Source organism: Schistocerca americana, chromosome X, assembly GCF_021461395.2.
Source record: "Schistocerca americana isolate TAMUIC-IGC-003095 chromosome X, iqSchAmer2.1, whole genome shotgun sequence".
Lineage (NCBI taxonomy): Eukaryota > Metazoa > Arthropoda > Insecta > Orthoptera > Acrididae > Schistocerca > Schistocerca americana.
This window is the reverse complement of record NC_060130.1, coordinates 388,752,684-388,774,353: the sequence shown is the minus strand read 5'-3', so window position 1 is coordinate 388,774,353 and position 21,670 is coordinate 388,752,684.

Genomic DNA, 21,670 nt, shown 5'->3' with positions numbered 1-21,670 from the left:
CATTATTCTATTGAGATTCAGGCCATGAGAAGTAAACCCCACCTACCAATAGTGCCAACAGGAACCAAACCAATCCCTGACCCAGCACCAACCTGAAGCAGTCGATCCAACTCCATATTGACCCACTTCATAGAGCTGTTCAACTGGGGTCGGTGGTGCCGCTTGAAAACAGGCACATACTTAACATTAGTATGGTTCGTTCCTGATGCTATTTTTACCCGGTCACTCTCAGTACTGTAGCCCTGGTCCCTATCGATACTGTTCCCGGCTCCACCCACTATTACAACATGATCCTCCTTAGTGAAACCTTTACACAAAATCCTATGCTCTCTATCACTTGGCTGAGAGATGCACTAGGCTTGAAAAAGTTTGTGACCTGGTAGCTGTCCCCTAATTTTCCTTGCAGATGTTGGGCAACGCCTCTTCCATGACTGCTACCTAACAGAAGAATTTTCTTCCTACTTTTTCTGAAGCAACAGGCTTTCTAACTGAATTCTGCTGTGCATCAGTTACACCTACATCTACATGAGGCTTTTCATAACTTAATTGTGGGAGGAGGGCAAATCTATTTTTTGTGCCAACAATGAAACTGTCAGATACTGTCCTTTTTCTGTGGCCCCCGTTCACTCCTACCACTTCCCACTTCTCTTCACTCTTCTCCCCCTTTAACCTAATTAATTCCTCCCTGCCCTTATCAAATTCAGCCTGAATGGCTCTAATTCCCCCCCCCCTCCCCCCCCCCATTCTGCTATTTTCATATCCCGTGAACACACTCTACAGTACCTAGGAAGAGTCTCATTTTGTTCCCCAATTTCCATTTTCCATGCCACTACATTCCCCCCCAGTGAAACGATCTGTCACAACAGCTGCATAGCACCCCAGAACCAACTTTCCTACAGAAGCTAAAACACTTTACACTCATGATTGTTTACAATATAGGCCTGCTTTTTAAGCTTTCGGTAAATAAAGATCATTTCCTATTTACTATGCTCTATAGTGCTCTAATATAAATATGACATTAAAGTCCTTACTTAATTATACTTCGAATTACTTAACTTTCACGCACAAAATTTAGGCCTAAAAATGGCTTTTAAGCGGTAACGGTTTAACGCTATTTCCTTTAAAAATGTGGCACAGAACTTAAAATCTCCAGTTTCCCGAACAGATATTACACTACTGAACGCAATTAAACCTAATAAAATCTAGACACTGCACTTAATACTCACTACAACTTCAAAAATAGGCGCACACGAAATATCGACACAACCGGTCGGTCCCTGTGCTATGACACGAAAGCCATTCCTGCTAAAGCTACAGTAATTATTGTCATTGTCCTTGCACGCACTCGTTACCATTGTACATCATTCTTTCCAACCATATCTTCCACATTTTCCAGAATTCTTAGCTAGTGTGGTCTTCTTAGCTTTCATTTTTCCGGAACTCGTTAAATCAGAAAACCTCTATTTTGTACACCTATGAACTCTTGTTACATCTGTCACTTTCATTATTGTTATTATTATTATTATTATTATTATTATTATTATTACCATTACAACTGTCAGTGTTAGCAGGAGTAGTACAAATAATTCCAGTGTTCACTTTCCTAGTTCACAATATTATTTACCCGCATTGTCACTATAGACACTCAAATCATTTTAATACTACCCATCATATCATATTTGCTATTTCTTAGGTACCCATGATATAAAAATTCGACGACCTTGCCTCGCTAGTAATACCGGTTCCCGTCGGACTTCCGAAATTAAGCCCTGTCGGGCTTGGGTAGCACTTGGATGGGTGACCATTCCAATCTGCCGAGCGCTGTTGGCAAGCGGGGTGCTAGACCAATTGATGAGCTACTTAGCTAAGAAGTAGCGGCTGCGGTACCAGCTGACAACGTCCGAGAGAGTGGTGTGCTGACCATATACTCATGCTATGCTCATCCAGTGACACCAATTGTCTGAGAATGTCAGGGCTGTCGGTCGGTACCATTGCCCCTACGGAGGTCTGTCCACAAGGAGTTCAGTTTTTTTATGGTGTAAAAAAAGTTACTGTATGCGTCAAACCCTGGTCCGATGTAACAGAGGGCCTGAGGGTCATAATCAGATCAGGTAAAAAAAATAAATAAAATAATCACGGTAATACGATATCATTCAGATACTTACGGCCAGAAGTTCTACCCATGCACTGTAAATCACGAAAAGGAAGAAGTGATGTTGGTACCACCACATACCGTTGACCAGCTTGTAGAATAAGGCTGTAGATTGATGAAAAAACCGCTGAAACCATCATCTTGATTTAGAATCAAACTGTCTCCTTCAAGCATTTTGTGACTTTTCTCTTACTTCGGACAATATTTTATTTGCTAATTCTAACATTGTACTGGGACGCTGCAGTTAACAGGAATAACTTGACTTATTCAGCAGCAATAAATAATACTATAGCGGTGAGTAAGAAACGGTTCCCACATTCGGGACAAAGGAAGCGAGAGCGGCTGTGGATATATGGCACTGAAGTACGTCAGTGGTGTGAAGAAGATAGAAAGCTTGCCGGGTGGATGTATGTCAGAATTTTGACAGGACGTCCTGCATTAGAGAATTAAGAGCATTGCACCCCACATAACTAATATTTTGTAAACCACATAGCTTTAACATTATAGCGTGTTCAAATGCTGAAAAGTGTAGCTTTATGTGTGCGTGTCTTTATGTTCTACGGTCATTTCTCTCTTGCTGATACGTTCTTAGTTGTGACCCAGACACTAGAAAAATATTTTTAAATTGATATCACAGTTGATTTACGTTAAATGCTTCAAACTCCGTCCGTCTGGAGTTCCATCGACCATAAACTACATGTCCTTCTTAGGCGCCTGTTTGATCATAACAGCACTCTCATATCTACTATACACCGATAAAGAGTGCTAACGTTCTCGACAAGCGCGCATCACGAGGGAGTGTCCACTTCGATGAGTGGCGTGAGTAAGATAGATACAGAACAGTCTACACAGTTATGGACTGAGCTTGCTCTGCTCCTTCACAAGACGTAGAGTGTAGTGGGTATAGTTCCATTCTATTTCTGGTCATCTGCATATTAAATCGACGACAGTGTTGTATGGGGGAGGGGGGGGGGGTGTTCGAAGACAATTCAGGCATATCTCTCAAGGCTTTATAGTAAGAATGCGATAATACTCTGTGAGTCTCATCCACATATGAAATGTTTTAATTGTGAAAAATTCTTAAAATACCAGATGATAGTAAACATGGTTATATTTCAGAATTTGATTTAGAATATACAAAAAATAACATAATTTAATAATGATTCACCATTAGCACCTGAATGAGGAAATAAATTATTAACAACATTAAGAAATATAGAAAAATATGTTGTACATTATAGAAATCTTAACAATGTAAAAACTTCGATTAAAATTAACGAAAACTGATAGAATTTTATCATTTGAATAATCAGATTGGTTGAAAAAGTACATTGATTTTAATACAGAAATTTTTAAAAAAGCAGTTAATGAATTTGAAAAAGCTTTCTGTAAGTTAATGAATAATTCAGTATTTGGAAAAGCCATGAAAAATATTAGAAATATACAATATATTAAAATAATAACAGATTTAGAATAATATAGAAAATATACTTCAATATCAGATTATGAACATACTATTGTATATTCAGAAAATCTAATTGCAGTTCATATGAAAAAAATATAAAGTAGAATTAAATAAACTGATTAATATTGGAATGAGTATTCTACATATGTCAAAAATAAAAATGTATGGTTTTCATTATAATGTTGTGAAACCAAAACACAGTGAAAATATTGATAGATTATTTTTACAATCGTATTGACCAACTAGGATCACATTAACACCTTCAGTTCCTCTTCATCGTTTGTTGTTGTTTCCTGTTTTTACAGTATTCCCTCATTTTCTCCCCATGAAGTCTCTTCTTTTCTTCTGTCCATGTTATTCCCGATGTTTTTATCTCTTCCAATTTGAAAGCCTTCCAAATTTAGTATTTTATTTTTGAAACGGTTTCTTGCCGCTGTTTCTGGTTCTTTTATGATGTTTCTTTCTATATCTTTCCTTACTTCTGTAATCCATGCTATTGTTGATTTCTTCTTCCAGAAATACAGGAGTATTTGGTTTTTGTCTATTACCATCCATTCGGTAGAGGTGTCCAGAAAACCTTAATCTTCGTTTGGCCATTACTTCAGTTATTTTCTCTATTTTTTGTTGATCTCCTCATTACTTCTTAGTTTCCAAACATCTGCAGTTTTTATTGCACCCATTTTTTCTAATAATCCTTAATTCCAGTACCTCTAGTTTGTCCATCTTATAGTTTATCGATAGCAAAGCACAGCCATATAAAAACTCTGGTCGTATTACTGTGGTGTGGTGTTTTAGTTTTGTTTTTGTAGATATAAGTTTGTTGTTGTAAATATTTTTGGTTAAAGCATCTGCTCTTTCCATTTTGTTAATTCTTACATCTATTGCAGATTTTTCTAGTCCATTCTGTTGTATAGTTTCTCCAAGGTTTTAAATTTATTTACTTTCTCTATTTTATCTGTTTGTGTTACTTGGAATTTTTTATATTTGTCATGAATTTTGTTCTTACAACTGAAATTTTGAGACCGCTTCTGTTTGCTGTTTTTTCCAGAACGTTTATTAGGATAACTGATACTGTCAGTCTTCCAGAAAGTATTGCAAAATCATCTGCAAAAGGCAAGTAGTTTACCTTCATTATATTTGTTCCCTTTTCCAGAACTACTGGTTCGATTTTGTAGCTTTTTAGCTACAAATTCTGGACGCTTAAAATTTTTTCTTGACGACAATTAAACAGCTAAGGTGATAAACCATCACCTTGTCTAACATCAGTTTTTATTTCAAATTGCTGAGATACTTCTCCCAAAATTTGACTTTACATATTACACCTGTCAGTGTTACACGAATTGTATTTGCTAATTTGGATTTCACATCAAATTCTCTAGTGACCTTATCCATTGTTTCTCTGTCTATACAATAAAATACTTTCTTGGAATTGCTTTCTTGGCTTGCTGGTTAACATTCTATGGCAAATTATTGACTTTAAGTTAAAAATTTGTTCTGCAAAGTATCTTCTCCTTCGAATATCACCCTGATATTCTGCCAGTTGTTTGTCTAAAGTATCTACCACTCTGTTAAGGATAATATTTGATAATATTTGGTATGCCACTGGCAGAAGTGACTTTCTTCTCTAATTTCTGACATTTTGTTTGTGCCCCTTTTTATGTAATAGGTGAATTAATGATGTTTTCCAGTCAATTGGAATATTTTTATTCTTCCAAATGTTCTCAAAAATAAGCTGTAGATCGTTTATGATTTCTGGTTCTGACCATTTCAATAATTCTGCTGTAATGGAGTCTTCACTACTTGCTTTATTGTTTTTGAGTGTTTTGATAGCTTTGTGAATTTCTAATTCTGTTGGTGGGAAATCTTCCTCTAGATTTTGAGGTGTCACTGGAAATTCTAATTTATCTGCTGGAATTAGACAGTTTAACAGCTTTTCAAAAAGTTTTGCTAAAATTTACAATTTAATTTCTTATTTAATTACATTCTGCCATTTTCATCTTTGAAGCAAGTACTTGGTGCCTGATATCCCTTAAGTATATGTTTAAAAGTTTGTTAAAAATTTCTAGTATTATATTTTGGTGAAATTTTCTTCTATTTAATTAAGCTGAGAGTTTTCTTTTGGTTTTCATGATTACTTTTCATGTTTCTTTTCTTTGTTGTCTGAATTGTTCAGGGTCTTCCTCTTTTTTGTAACATCTCCGTTTTCGAGCTCTTTCTATTAGTGGTTCTTCAAATCCCTAATTCCACCATGTCCTCTTCTTATTCTTGGTCAGTCCTAAAGTTTTCTCTGCTGCTTGAGGTATTTGCATCTGGAGTTCACAACAATTACTTTATTTACTTGTCTCAATTTCTTCTATAAATTTTTCTATATTTCCCTTTATAATATTAGCTGTAGTGGTGTTGTGTCTGGTCACCTTCATGGTCGCCTTTTTTGATTTAGATGGAAGAAATTTTATTTTAATCTTATTTCTGACTATTTTAACATTTATAATTTCTGTAATATACCTTTTAGATATGCCTATGTGATCCAGTTCAAATTCTCCTAGATTTCGGTTTGGATGTCTCCAAGTTTTGGCATTTGTTGGAAGTTTGCGGAAATGTGTGGACATGAATTTTAACTGGAACATTTTACACATATTGATTAGTATTTCACCGTTTCTGTTTGTTCTTGAGTGTGTTGGATACTCACCTAAAATAGTCCTAAATTTCTTTTCCCTCCCAATTTGCGCATTGAGGTCACCAAGAAGAATTTTAACATTGTTCTTAGGTATGATAGAAATTTCATTTCTGAAAGATCCCAGAATAGATTTACTATTTCCAGATTTCTTCTCTTGTTAATATTTATATGTGCATGACGTATTATGAGGGTGTAACTTTTATTCTTGCACTTTATTGTTGACATTGATATTCTCTCTGAATTCGATCTAAATTCTGTTACATTATCTACGATTTTCTTGTTTACATAAAATGCTGTTCCAAACATTGGCATGTTTTCCATTATTCCCGCTGCTGGTTTGGTTCAAATGGTACAAATGGCTCTGAGCACTATGGGACTTAACATCTGAGGTCATCAGTCCCCTAGACCTTAGAACTACTTGAACCTAACCAACCTAAGGACATTACACACATCCATGCCGAGGCAGGATTCGAACCTGCGACCGTAGCGGTCGCGCACTTCTGGTTTACCTTTATAAATTGTAAAATGTGTATCAACTACATTCTCATCTAAGAAACATGTTTCCTGGACTACTATAATTTGTATATTGTTCTTCTGCAGAAATAATTCTAATTCTTTCTGTTTCCCAATTTGAGGAAGACAATTTATATTTAATTCTCCAAAGTGGTACTTCTTCTGCAACTGAATCTTGGAAGGCATTTCAATATATTCCATCTCTTCTTCACCACAAATGTTGGCACTCCCCAGAATCCTAGGTCCCGTTCCATTACATGATATAATGGTGGATTCCTCATCAGAGTTACCACCCAGGTTAGAGCTCCATTGCATGAACTTTCCATTTTGCAGCTTGAAGCTATAAATTGTAAAGAGTAGGGAATCCAGACTCATCCCTGAATTCTCAGAGTAAGACCAGGTCTTCAGCCTGGAATATTACTTATGCAGCCAATGCAGCCACCACTAATATGTGGAGCAGATGCTGTCGGGGTGCCGCCAGTAACATGTGGAACAGTTGTGCAGTCTGTCCATTTTGGCCTTGGACATGTGGCTGCCTCTGCTGCCGGCAGTGCCATGCTGAAATCCACCTGCTCTGGCTTTGCTGCCTTTGAGGTCTTCACCGTATGCCTGGCAAAGGACCCTCACCATGTACTATCACCAGGGCCAGGTGAACCAAGATTTTTAATGAGGTGTTACTCCTGCTCTTAATCGTTTCTCAACCAGGCTTGGGACTGCCTATGGCAGAGTTGATTGATGTTTTAGTGAGACAGATTGTTTTATTTGTGATATAACAACTGAAGACTTTTATAAATATATGAAATCTATGACAAATGAATTTGACAAAAGTTGCTATTCAAAAGATAATGTTTTAGTAATTCCACAAGTAAATTGGAAAATTTTAGGAAAAATGAAAAAAAAAATTGTGGAAAGATAATGTTAGAGCACATTAGTTTAAGATCGAAAATGTATGTATATAAAGTTTTTGATTAGGAAGAGAGAAAATTTGTTCTAAAGACTGGAATAAGTTTTGATGATTATAAAAATAGTTTAGATAACAAAAAATTATATAGAAAAATGAATTTAATTAGCTCAGTTAAACATAAGTAATATGCAGATTAATGCAATAAAATTGTTTTAAGTTCTGATGATTATAAACATATTATATTACAGGATAGAATTTACACATTCCCATATAGATATTATAGTTGAAACTAATATAAAATAATAGACGATAACCACAACTTCTCTGGTACACAAACAGTTGAACAGTAGATTAACTAAAGCTAATAATGAAATAATAAAATTAATCAGATTTTAATATTTTTTCATGATGTGGTAATTTTTGGTGCTTTCAGATACACTTTTGATACAAATTTTCCACGAAAATATTCAACTTTCTTTTTTTCACTACCTTTGTTTCTGTTTTGGGTAATTGAAAGCTATTTTCTCTTTTTTTATTGATTATAGTCAGAGTTATATGTATATATATATATATATATATATATATATATATAAGATTTTTTAATTCATTTTTTATAATTTTCACAAGTAAATGTTTTCCATTACATTTGTAAATAAGTAATTTGACGTGTTCATGCTTCATTTCTCTATATTCTGTTTGTTCCATTTTTATAAAATTACTACACCCCATTTTTGAAGGTTTATTCCTATTTTGATTTCTATTTATTTCAGAGTTCTTTTCTGAACTGCACAATGGACAAATCATTTTATTTTCATTTTCCATTTATAAAAAAATTACCGGGATTTTAAAAATGAAAATTTTGTAAATTTTATTATTTGTAAATGGAGTTGCCTTTAGCTCTAAAAAGTAACAAAATTATATATAAAAATAAAAAGTTATAATAATTATTGATGAAAACCAGATACATGGCTAAACCTTTAGAATATAAAATAGTAGACAAAGCCTTAAAAAATTTTGATGATGAAGACAAAATTAAATTACAAAAGTTAAACTTCCAATTTGGAAATATTGAAAAGAAATGTAAAATCAACTATTTTCATCACTGAAGAAGGTCTTTATTCTTTAATTTTAAAATGTAAAAAAGAAGAAGCAAAACATTTCAGTAAAGGGCGACCCATGATGACTTACCATCAATTCGGAAATATGGCGAATATGAGGTAAAGGTTAATAGAAAACAACTCTATGAAGGTCAAACAATCTGTGTAAAAGTCTAAAATAAAGATTAATAGAAAACAACTCTACAAAGGTCAAATAAATAATATAAAAGCTATAAAATAAATTAATTTCAAATGAGATGTATTATAGAACTCCAGAAATTTACATGATAGAAATTATCTAATAACTAGTTAATTACGACATGTTGTTGCTCCATTAGATGATGAAAATGTGACACCAACTTTTCTTATTTTAAGATTACATGGTAATAATCGAGCCGTAGTTTTGGTAAAAGGCCACTCTAAATTATTCCGCTGTTGACGGCGCTCTCTTTGGCGTCTGCCCACACTGTCGGTGGTCGTATACCCTGATGTGAGCGCCATCTAGAGGCTGCTGCATGAAACTGAGAGGCGCCCAGCATGTGGTTGTGCCTGTTAGTTGGCGGTCTGTCGTGATATTTATTGTGTACCTCTTGCTTGGTACACAGCATGAACTATGTATACACATTTTTAGAGCTATTAGAGAAATGAAAAGAAAACTTTAGTAATGTGACACAACTGTCAGGGGTCCTTGAAGGATCTGACCCTGGACTTCCCTTACGTCAAAGTTCACGGCTGTTTTGACTGTGTGGCATGGAACATCTTCAATTTGGAAACTGAACTGCAGCCCAGTGCATCTTCTTGCTAGGAATGGTAAGTTTTCGTTACTACTAACAAGGTCCATATTCCTAGATAAAAATTACATTATTATTGTTTATTTTATGTTGTGTTTACATGAAATTTTCGACTCGTGTTTATAGATTCTTTCATGGCTGATGACACTCTAGTCGAGTTAGTTGACAGGCAACTCATATACAGAGAGGCATGACACAACAGTCGAGCAGCATGGCGCCTCTATGCAGAATTATTTCCAGGGGGAAGGTTACCAAATCTCGTGACATTTCAGATATTTGATGGTCGTCTTCATGAAACAGGATGTCTTAGACCTTACAGACGGGAATCTGGCACACATCGAAGTGTGGGAGCTGTTCAGTTTTAAGAAGCTGTATCAGCGAATTGAGGTCAAGCCTAGCAACAGTCAAGGAACTAAATACTGCCAGTGCCAATGTTTGGAACGTCCTGCACGAGACGAGCATGCATATGTTCAAATATTAGAAGGTACAAGAGCTATCAGCTGATGACTTCCCTCAGCGCGTGGAATTCCGCACATGGTATCTACACTAAATTGTAATCGTCCCCGACTTTCAAACGTGTTTTGTTTACTAATGAGGCTGCCTTCACAGGGGAAGAAATATTAAATAGTCACAACAGCCATGTCTGGGAGCTGGACAATCCTAAGGCAATTCCTGTGTTCCACTGTCAACAAGGATGTACATTAATGTGTGGGCTGCTTTTAGTTCAAGACTGGAGTTACAAAACTGCTGTAGAGAGTTGTTAGTAGGACTAGGCTACTTTAGTTTAACCAGTAGCTTCGGTCATTAAAGTCATACCAACGTTACCTCTACATTGGGTACGTCGAATGTCTATGTGGCGTTATCTCATAACGATACGTTACGTATGCGATCAGTGTCTTACTAGATTCTCCTAAAAACCAGAAGAGGTGAACTGTCTAGAAACTGCGTCAGGATACACACTGAAGAGCCAACGAAACTGGTACACGTGCCTAATATCGTGTACGCAGAAGTGCCGCGACTCGACGTGACATGGACTCGAAAAATGTCTGAAGTAGTGCTGGAGGGAATTGACACCATGAATCCTGCAGGGCTGTCCATAAATCCGTAAGAGTACGAGGGGGTTCAGATCTCTTCTGAACAGCACGTTGTAAGGTATCCCAGATATGCTCAAAATGTTTATGTCTATGGAGTTTGGTGGCCAGCGGATGAGTTTTAACTCAGAAGTTTCTTCCTGGAGACACTCTGTAGCAATCTGGACGTGTGCTATATCGCATTGTGCTGCTGGAATTGCCCAAGTCCGTGGGAATGCACAATGGACATGAATGGATGTAGGTGGTCAGACAGGATGCTTACGTACGTGACCTGTCAGAGTCGTATCATGGGTTCCATATACTCCTACTACACACGCCCCGTCCCATTACAGAGCCTCCATCAGCTTATACAGCCCCTCCTCACACGAAGGTTCCATGAATTCATGATGTTCTCTCAAAACCCATACACGTCCATCCACTCGATACAATTACAAACGAGACTCGTCCGGCCACGCAACACGTTTCCAGTCATCAACAGTGTAATTTCGCAATTGAGGGGCCCAGGCGAGACGTAAAGCTTTTTATCGTGCGGTCATCAAGGGTACACGAGTATTTCGTTGGATGGTTAGCAAACTGACACTTGTTGATGGCCCAGCATTGAAATCTGCATCAATTAGCGGAAGGGTTGCGGTCATCAAGAGTACACGAGTATTTCGTTGGATGGTTAGCAAACTGACACTTGTTGATGGCCCAGCATTGAAATCTGCATCAATTAGCGGAAGGGTTGCACTTCTGTCAGGTTGAATGATTCTTTTCAGTCGTCGTTAGTCCCGTTCTTGCAGGATCTTCTTCCGCCCGCAGCTATGTCGAAGATTTGATGTTTTACCAGATTCTTGATATTCACAATACAGTTGTGAAATGGTCGTACGGGAAAATCGCCACTTCATCACTACCTCGGAGATTCTGCGTCCCGTCGCTTGTGCGCTGACTATAATACCACGTCCAAACTCGCTTAAATCTTGATAACTTGCCATTGTAAAAGCAGTAACCGAACTAACAACTGCGCCAGTCACTTTTTGCCTTATATAGGCGTTGCCGTATTCTGTCTGTTGACATATCTCTGTATTTGAATACGCGTGCCTATACCAGTTTCTTTGGCGCTTCAGTGTATACAGTGCCAGGAGGACTACCGAACATTTTTTCTCTACATAGTTCTCCTCATATCTAACTTGGAGATAAAAAATATTTATAGAAAACTGAAATTTTCATTGTTTAATTCTGGTTTTATTCGAAAACTGTTAATTTGTAACGTGAAACAGAAGGATTTTGCAGTGAAAATAAATAAAACAATATAGACTTATCATACAGCTGTGTAGAACGCTATTTTCTCAACAAAAAGGTAAAATTAAAGAAAAAAAACATTAACAACAATATGTCAAACATCACTTCAGTGCTGTGTTGAAGTTACGTAAGGCATGTTTCTGTTATTCATAAGCAAATTTCGCAAGTTTTCAAGTAAGAACATGAAACTCTTTCCTTTGACCATGATGAAGAACGTTGTATTGATTACAGAATAACAAAACTAATTATACATATTTTCTTGCGTTTGTGCACGTAAACTGTAACTGCATCAGAAGCAATTGTTTTGGCTGCATAAAAATGGCTCTAAGCACTATGGGACTTAACATCTGAGGTCATCAGTCCCCTAGACTTAGGACTACTTAAACCCAACTAACCTAAGGACATCACACACATAGATGCCCGAGGCAGGACTCGAACCTGCGACCGTAGCAGCAGCGCGGTTCCGGACTGAAGCGCCTAGAACCGCTCGGCCACACCGGCCGGCTTTGGTTGCATAAAACGCAGCAGTTACGCTATAAATTATCTTTTGTTATCTCTAAAATGCAGCTTATTTTCTGTAAGGATATATAACATACACTGGGCTAACACTGAATGAAGTGCGGTTCTAATTATGTGGAGAAAAAAAAATAGAAGAAGTTTTCTGCTCCTATTTTATCTCTTACACATTCATTTATATTTATTTCCCTACCAGTTCTAGTATTATCGGTAATCGTACCATTTACTACGTCATTTCTATACTGTACAAAAATTGCTGAAACACAGTCTTCATAGAGCACAACTCTGTTTACGACCGTATGATTGGGCCGTATCGTTTGCCGTATCTTTCTGCATGAAATACTACCGGAAATATCGGAGAATGTCCGCTAGTAGGCAGGCAAAAATTATGGTTCCTGGATGACGGGACCCCAGCACATTTTGCCTTGATGCCATTAAACGTTTAAACAGTGTTTTCCCTACTTGATGGATTGAGAAGTGGACAAGAAGCGTTTGGTGTACGAGACATCGACAGACACTCCACAATCCGCGTGGAGTGGCCGCGCGCTTAGAGGCGTCATGTCACTGATTGAGCGGCCCCTCCCCCCGGAGGTTCGAGTCCTCCCTCGGGCATGGGTGTGTGTGTTGTTCTTAACATAAGTTAGGTTTAAGTTAGTATAAGTAGTGCGTAAGTACAGGAACCGATGACCTAAGTAGTATGGTCCCTTAGGATTCACACATTTGAACATTCCAGAAGAACTGGGAACTCTTTGGAGCGAAACTTCTGTCATTATTCACGAAACACCTGGTTGTCATGAGCGTGTTAAACAGTCATTACCAAGCAGATGACAGTTGTGTATTAATGTAAACGAACGACGTTTTCTGCAACATCTCTAAAACAGTTCTAATGGCACGCCACTTTCACTACTGTCTATGAACATCATTAGCTTCCTCTAACGGGGAACCGGTGAACCTGTGACATTTTCCTCACATAAAAATGTGTTTCTTTTTAACTCCTCGGAACACTGTAAAATTCTGGACATGTAGTATATTACCATTTACCTTTACCTCGCTGTGTGACCACAGAATACAATGTAAATAATTTCCCACTTAGTAAAAGACTGCCTGTATTTTATATTTTTCCTCGCAATTTCCAGACGCGTGCAGTGCTGAAAATGGAATGAAGGAAGGAAGGCTGGGCTTTAACAACCCGTCGACAGCGAGGTCATTAGAGACGGAGAACAAGCGCGGAATGTTTCAGGGAAGGGGGAGGAAATCGACACAGCCCATTCAAAGAAATCATCCCGGCATTTGCCTAGAGCTATTCAGGGAAATCACTGAAAACCTAAGTATGGATGGGCGAACGCGAATCTGAACCACCGTCCTCCGGGCTGCAAGCCCAGTGCGTTAACCACGGCGCCTTTTGACTCAGTATGCTGACAGTCTACAAGTAGACTCATCACGCCACATGATTTCGTTGGCAGCAACCAATACTTTAGTTTCCTTTCGTTTCTTCTTTGCATTCATATGGATTACAAATATGGCAATGCTTTGACCATGTGGTTTCTCTCCATATGTTTTCTTGCGAAAGGACATGTTGTGCATAATAGTCGGTGTTGAGTATTAATGTGAACGAACGACGTTTTCTGAAACATCTCTAAAACAATTCTAATAACACGTCAGTTTCAAAACTGTCTATGTACATCATTAACTTCCTCTAACGGGGAAGTTAAGTGCATCGCATCCAGCTCATTTCCAAAGACATGTGACAGCAGTACAACGACTAATTCGAGAAATGCTCTCACTGATAATTTTCCACAGTTCTATAAACGTATTTGTAGACAATGGAGGTTGCTTTGAAGGTGAGTAAAGGTGTTACCTTTCTATCTTTTGCTTTCTTTCTACTATTTTCCTTTGCCGTTATCATTCGTCGAAAGTCATTGACGTGTTTTCTTGAAAAAAAAAAACACAACAGATGTCTATGTCATTTAGGTACATATAAGTATCGAAACAAATTTCGGAATACAGACGATTCTGGCACGGTGTTCACATTATTAAGTCCAACGCCCATGTACTAAGCGAGCTGTGCAGTTTTGATGATATGTAGCTCGTACAACGGATTCAAATCCATGCCCAGAGATAAATATTTCGGTTACCCGTAGTCTCAAATAGAAGAGATCAATTCCGGCATGTTCACTCTGAGAGCAGGGAAATCTGTCTTCACCCGCATGCATATTCTGTCACAGTCGGAGCGCCGTCTCTAATGATCTCGTCGTCGACTGGATGCTAAACCCTAATCTTCCATCGTTTATTTTGCAGACTGCTATGTGTAGACATGCAGCACCAATAAAACGACATCCCTGCATAGAACGGAAGTAATCGCAGGAATGAGAAGTTAATATTCCAACAGTTCCGAAGGTACTCCACAGCTAACGGATTTTATTTATCCGAGTCCAAAGAACAGTAAAATACTATATAATCAAAACTACTATGTAATACATTGAAGCGCCCAAGAAACTGGTATAGTAATGCGTATTAATATACGGAGATATGTAAACAGGCAGAATACGGCGCTGCAGTCGGCAATCCGTAAGACAACAATCTGGCGCAGTTGTTAGATCGGTTACTGCTGCTACGGCAGGTTATCAAGATTTAAGAGAGTTTTAACGTAGTGTTGTACTCAGCACAAAAGTGATGGGACACAGCATCTCCGAGGTAGCGATCAAGTGGGGATTTTTCCGTGAGACAACGTCACGAGTATACTGTGAATATCAGGAAACCGCTAAAACATCAAATCTCCGACATCACTGCGGCAGGAAAAGATCCTGCAAGAATCGTTCAACGTGACAGAAGTGCAACCCTTCCTCAAATTGCTGCAGGTTTCAATGGTAGGCCATCGACAAGCATCAGCGTGCGAACCATTCAACGAAACATCATCTATATGGGTTTCGGAGCCGAAGGAACACTCGTGTACGCTTGATGACTGCACGATACAAAGCTTTACGTCTCGCCCGGGCCCGTCAACACTGACAATGGGCTGTTGATGAGCCTGGTCGGACGAGTCTCGTTCCAAATTTTGTCGAGCGGATGGACGTGTACGGGTATAGAGAAAACAGGGGACTGTTCAAGCTGGTGGAGGCTCTGTAAAGGTGTGGGGCTCGTGCAGCTGGAGTCATATCGGACCCCTGACTCGTCTAGATACGACTCTGACAGGTGACTCACACGTAAGCATCCTGTCTGATCACCTGCATCTATTCATGTCCATTGTGCATTCCGACGGAGTTGGGCAATTCCAGCAGGGCAATGCGACACATCACACGTCCAGAATTGCAACAGAGTGTCTCCGGGAACACTCTTCTGAGTTTAAACACTTCCGCTGCCCACTAAAGTCCCCACACATGAAAATTATTGAGCTTATCTGGGATGCCTTGCAACGTGTTGTTCGGAAGAGATCTCCACCCCCTCGTACTCTTACGGATTTATGGACAGCCCTGCAGGATTCTTAGTGTCATTTTCCTCCAGCACCGCTTCACACATTATTCGAGTCCATGCCAAGTGGTGTTGCAACACTTCTACGTGCTCGTGGGGGCCATACACGATATTAGGCAGGTGTACCAGTTTCTTTGGTTCTTCAGTGTATTAATTACAGACAGTTTCATACTTTGTGAGTCCAATGTTCAGCAATCAGAATGGCATGGTTATTCGCTGCAAACAAGTCTTCCGTGTCACAGGATCTGCTCAGGTTGCTACAGACTGAAAGGTGTTCAGAGTCCTGCCTTGCCCCACATTCATAATATGAATTATCACTGATACCCCACTTCTTCAAATTAGTCTTGCAACTTTTCAACTCTGTTCTCAACCTTTGAGAGTTTTCTGGGTCCCGTCCTGGAGATGTCAGGCTGATGACAGCTCCTGTTTTCTGCCCATAATCCTCCAGGAGACTTTGTTCTCCACTGGTCAGTTCAGCGGTCTTCTGCTGAACTTCAAATTGGTAAAATTGTATGTAGGAAGGTTCTGGGTTTCAGTCGTGAGGATGCCTAGGATTTGCTTCTTGCTTCTTATTTTCATGCTCTGCTGCTACCTGTCTTCTTACATCTGGAGGTGCTACTTCCATGAGTGGAATGATATTGTTGACGGGGGTTGATTTTAGGCACCATGTGACCAAGCTGCCTGTTACGAGAAGAGCCACATCAACCTGGATAATATGTTCAGTATTCCTCCAGACTGGAGCGGCGTAATCCGCAGCAGAGAAACACAGAGAAATTACCGATGCGCGGAGGCGCCGGCCGCAGTGGCCGAGCGGTTAAAGGCGCTACAGTCTGGAACCGCACGACCGCTACGGTCGCAGGTTCGAATCCTGCCTCGGGCATGGATGTGTGTGATGTCCTTAGGTTAGTTAGGTTTAAGTAGTTCTAAGTTCTAGGGGACTTATGACCACAGCAATTGAGTCCCATAGTGCTCATAGCCATTTGAACCATTTTTTGATGCGCGGAGAATTTTTGACTACGCTCCCGATGTGGTGTTTGTCAGCTTGCGAATAAGCTTGTTCCTGGTGGATACCTTCCGTTTTTTGTCTACACATTTTTGTTTGTAAGTTAAAGTATGACTCAATTTGACCCCGAGGTACTGGGGATGGGCACAGTGATCCATATTGCGTGCTTTTGAGGCGATGTTCAACTTTCTTCTTGCCTCCTTATTGTTTAGTTGGAACTGGAACGCATGTATTTGAGTTTTATCCAGGCTGGGTTTCAAATGGTTGTAGTCATATTAGGTGGCTAGTTCTTGGAAAGTAGATGTTAGCTTGGATTCTATTTCTTCAAATGTCGTTCCCTTAGCGGCAATAACTATGTCATCTGCATAGATAAATCAACGGATTTCACTGTTTAGTGGCTGATCATTGGTATACTGGGTGGTCCATTGATCGTGAACGGGCCAAATATCTCACGAAATAAGCGTCAAACGAAAAACCTACAAAGAACGAAACTTGTTTAGCCTGAAGGGGGAACCCAGATGGCGCTATCCGTTTGACCTATGGCAGCGCCCTCTAGCGGGCCAGCCATAGCGCCATCTGGTTTCCCCCTTCAAGCTAGACGAGTTTCGTTCTTTGCAGTTTTTTCGTTTGATGCTTCTTTCGTGAGATACTTGGCCTGGTCAATATCAGTGGACCACCCTGTATCTGTTACATAATATTGAAGACAACACGCCTCCCTGGGGGAGTTCATTCTTCTCCGTTCTCCATTGACTCCTTTTCTAATACAGAGTGACAAAAATCGTCTGTTCTGCAGCAGACACTGATTAAATTGTATCAGTTCGTTGTCCTCAGTTGGTGTGTACAGTTTCTTTGTTAGTTTTTTATGATTCATGGTGTCATAAGCAACCGTAAGATCGATAAAAGCAATTGCTGTAATCTACTTTCTTACATAACCTTCCCTGATGTGCTGGGTTAAATTAAGTATCTGACTAGTACACGACTTTCCTGGTCTGAAACTTGACTGTTCTTTAGTTATCTTCCTGTCGACAGGCTCATAAATTCGATTCAAAATCATTCTCTCCAGAAACTGAATCGGATGCTGCAAGAGTGAGACAAGTCTGAAGTTCTTCGGGTTGCCTGCTCTAAACAGTGCCACAACTTTTGTCTGCTCCATATCCTTGAGATTATCCTTATAGCAATCCAGGTATTCATCATCTGCGGGATCCAGTTGATAGTTACAGCGCCTATGTCAATGGAGTGCTAAGATAGTGTTTCTTCTCTCCATGTTGCTCGAGTTTCGTTACTTTTGCTATTTTTGAGGTTTTGCCATTCAACAGCAGACGGTGTGCAGTTTTCAGTCTTTATCAAGTCCACACGTCCCAAGAGGATGTACAAACGTGTACTTACCTCACTACATTACGTATTTTTGGAGCAACCGTAGGGCATTATCAGATTGTGGCTAACGTTTCTTGTTTATTTTTGAGAAAAGTTCGTGAAGCGACCGGTCGTACTCCCAGTACAGATCGTCTGCTATTTTAACTGCAACATCAGTTACACGTTTTCACTCCTGGGTTCAAGAGAGGTATGTAATCCCAGACTCTCCTCTATCAACTTAAGATTTTGAAAATATTGACTTACGTCTTCGTAAGGATGCAATAGATTTTTCGCCTTATGCCTAAGGTGACTGTTGCGTCAGAATAACTGTTTCTCACTAGCACCGCGATTACAGTGCATTTTGAACATCCATTTATGATATGTACAGATAGTGTATAGACCATTAATTACTCATTCAGGGAGCTGAATGCTGGCGATACACAAATAGATCAACTCGTTAGCAGCATCCTGGTGCGTTCCGGAATCCGTTATTAGACAGCAGCAGAGGCAAAACGAACAACACTGCCAGCACGCTAATCTGATTATTTAGGAACTGCGCGGCAAACAATTTCTCCCATTAAGATGGCGGTGATACTGGTTGGCCTTCTCTTCTACAACAGCTGAAACATCGTGCATAAGCCGTCGTGACACCGGCATTATATCGCGCGGCGCAGTGACGAGACGTAAGGAATCAATCGGTCGCTGTCTGGATTACACCGTTCCCAGAACGCCTCTACTCTCCTTACATAACATGTTTGCCGAGCATCTGTCATGACTGACATAAAGGCAATATCAGTTTAAACGCAATGTAATCCATGTACAATAAGTTTTCTGTTATTTGGATACAGATGAATCGTACCGGTTGCAATAAATACTTCCTACACAAAATCATCGACTAAAGTTTCGAAAAACTGTTTCTTTGAAAGCATCAACCTATAACAGCAAGTAAACACTGTTCCGATACGGTAACCGTTCCTAGCAGGCTAGTTAGACTTGTGTTTAAAGCATATCGCTCGTATTCCACGCAGCCATAGTTATTCACGGTTCCATAAATCACTTCAGCTCGAAATAACAAGGTACAAGTAGTATTAGCAACAGGAAGACGCCTCGAAACCCAAAGTGAATAGCACCGGAATGCTATATTCAGATTGGAATGTAATCGAAAGAATAGGCTAGACTTCAGAGGTGTCAGCGTATTTATTTTCGTACAGCACTCGTTAATATACAGAGTGTTCAGGAACATTCTGAAAAGCTTGTAGGTTGTTGTTAATAGCCGTGTTAGAAAGCTGCTACGTAAACAAAGAGAGCATTATAGATTCAAGTCTAAACCCAGCACACAAGCAAAAACTGAATGAACCGAAAATATGTCTACGAAGATCAACGAGAGAAGCATTCAATTACTTTGGAAGTAAGATTTTGTCAACTGGCTACAATCTCTTGTTCGTACGTAAAATCAGTAAGCTGTTCGAAATCATCTATTCAGTAACTCACAAATCTTACAGGCACCGAAACGGAAGGTAACAGAGAGAAGGCTGAAATACTGTATTCGGCCTTCCGAAATTGTTTCACGGCGGATGATCGCAATACGATCCCTACTTTCAATTATGTTACGAACATCGAAATGTCTGGTAGTGAGGTAACCGATGGCAGAACAGAAAAGCAACTACAATCACTTATTAGTGGAAAGGCATCAGGACAAGCCGCCGAGCCGAGAGGACGCGCAGCAGAGCAGCAGCAGCACTTGTCTGATAAACTGTTAATTAATTTAGTCTATGTTTTTTGTTCACGTGTTTCTGCAAAGAAGTCAACTGCACGTGTGTATTTTACTGTGTAGACTAGTGGTTAGAAAATTAATCGTAGCTTTTGTTGTTGCGTGAGTCTTGTATAGTGCCGCTTCCTAGTGTAAACTTCTATTTATTAGCTTGCGGTCTCAGAGTACAGTGATAAATCTGCTCACCAACTTTTAGTGTTACTTTATTCTCCTGTGGTATATTTTCTAACTCAGTAGAGCCATCTATTTTATACACAGTACGATATGGCTAGGGACTGTGCTTGTTGTGAGCGGACAAATCAAAATGGCTCTGAGCACTATGGGACTTAACTTCTGAGGTCATCAGTCCCCTAGAACTTAGAGCTACTTAAACCTAAGTAACCTAAGGACATAACACACATCCATGCCCGAGGCAGGATTCGAACCTGCGACCGAAGCAACAGGTACGATATGCTTCCCAGTGTTGATGATAACTCTGAGGCAGTACGGGTTGTCTCTCGTGTTGGGACAGCGGTCGATTTTCCTGTCCAGTTTGGACAAGTACAGAGGGTGGGTATGTCAGTCATTATTAGCTCCAATGCTAGACGGGTGATGGAGCCCCTCAGGGAGATAGCAGGCAAGGCGGTAAAGAACTCCAGTGTGCATTCGGTATGTTTGTCAGGAGGCCTGTCCGCAGCTCGTGGTCGTACGGTAGCGTTTTCGCTTCCCGCGCCCGGGTTCCCGGGTTCGATTCCCGGCGGGGTCAGGGATTTTCTCTGCCTCGTGATGACTGGGTGTTGTGTGATGTCCTTAGGTTAGTTACGTTTAAGTGGTTCTGAGTTCTAGGGGACTGATGACCATAGCTGTTAAGTCCCATAGTGCTCAGAGCCATTTGAACCAATCAGGAGGTCTCATCCGCGATGTGGAGGAGGCCCTGCCGGCGGCTGTCGAGCGCACTGGGTGCAACCGGCTGCATATAGTGGCTCATGTCGGCACGAATGACACCTCACACTTGGGTTCTGAGGTCATGCTCGGCTCCTTTCGGCGGCTGGCTGATTTGATGAAGGCAACTAACATCGCACGCGAGATGCAGGCTAAGCTGTCTATTTGTAGCGTCGTACCCAGGGTTGATCGCGGTCCTCTGGTTTGGAGCAGAGTGGAAGGTCTAGCCCAGAGGCCCAGACGCCTTTTCGGCGGTATCGGATGCGAATTTTTCGACCTCCGCTATCGGGTGCAGAATTATAGGGTTCCCCTTAATAGATCAGGCGTGCACTACACGCAGGAAGCGGCTGGTCGTGGACTACATGTGGCGTGCACATGGGGCTTTCTTAGGTTAGAGGACCCCTCCCTTGGGATCAAACACGATTTGCCTGTTAAATCAGCCACAGAAACCTCAGAGAATCCTGGTCCTCGCAGATCAGAGATTAATATGATTTGCCAGCCAGGCGTCAATGACAACGAAATCCCAAGTTCATACTGAAATGTTTATCGTATGGACAGACTAGTCGCCAGTGGTGGCGGCTTGTTTATTGCACTAAAAAATTCGATAAAATCTAGCGAGGTTATCACGGATTCCGAATGTAAATTAATCTGGATGAAACTGAGTATC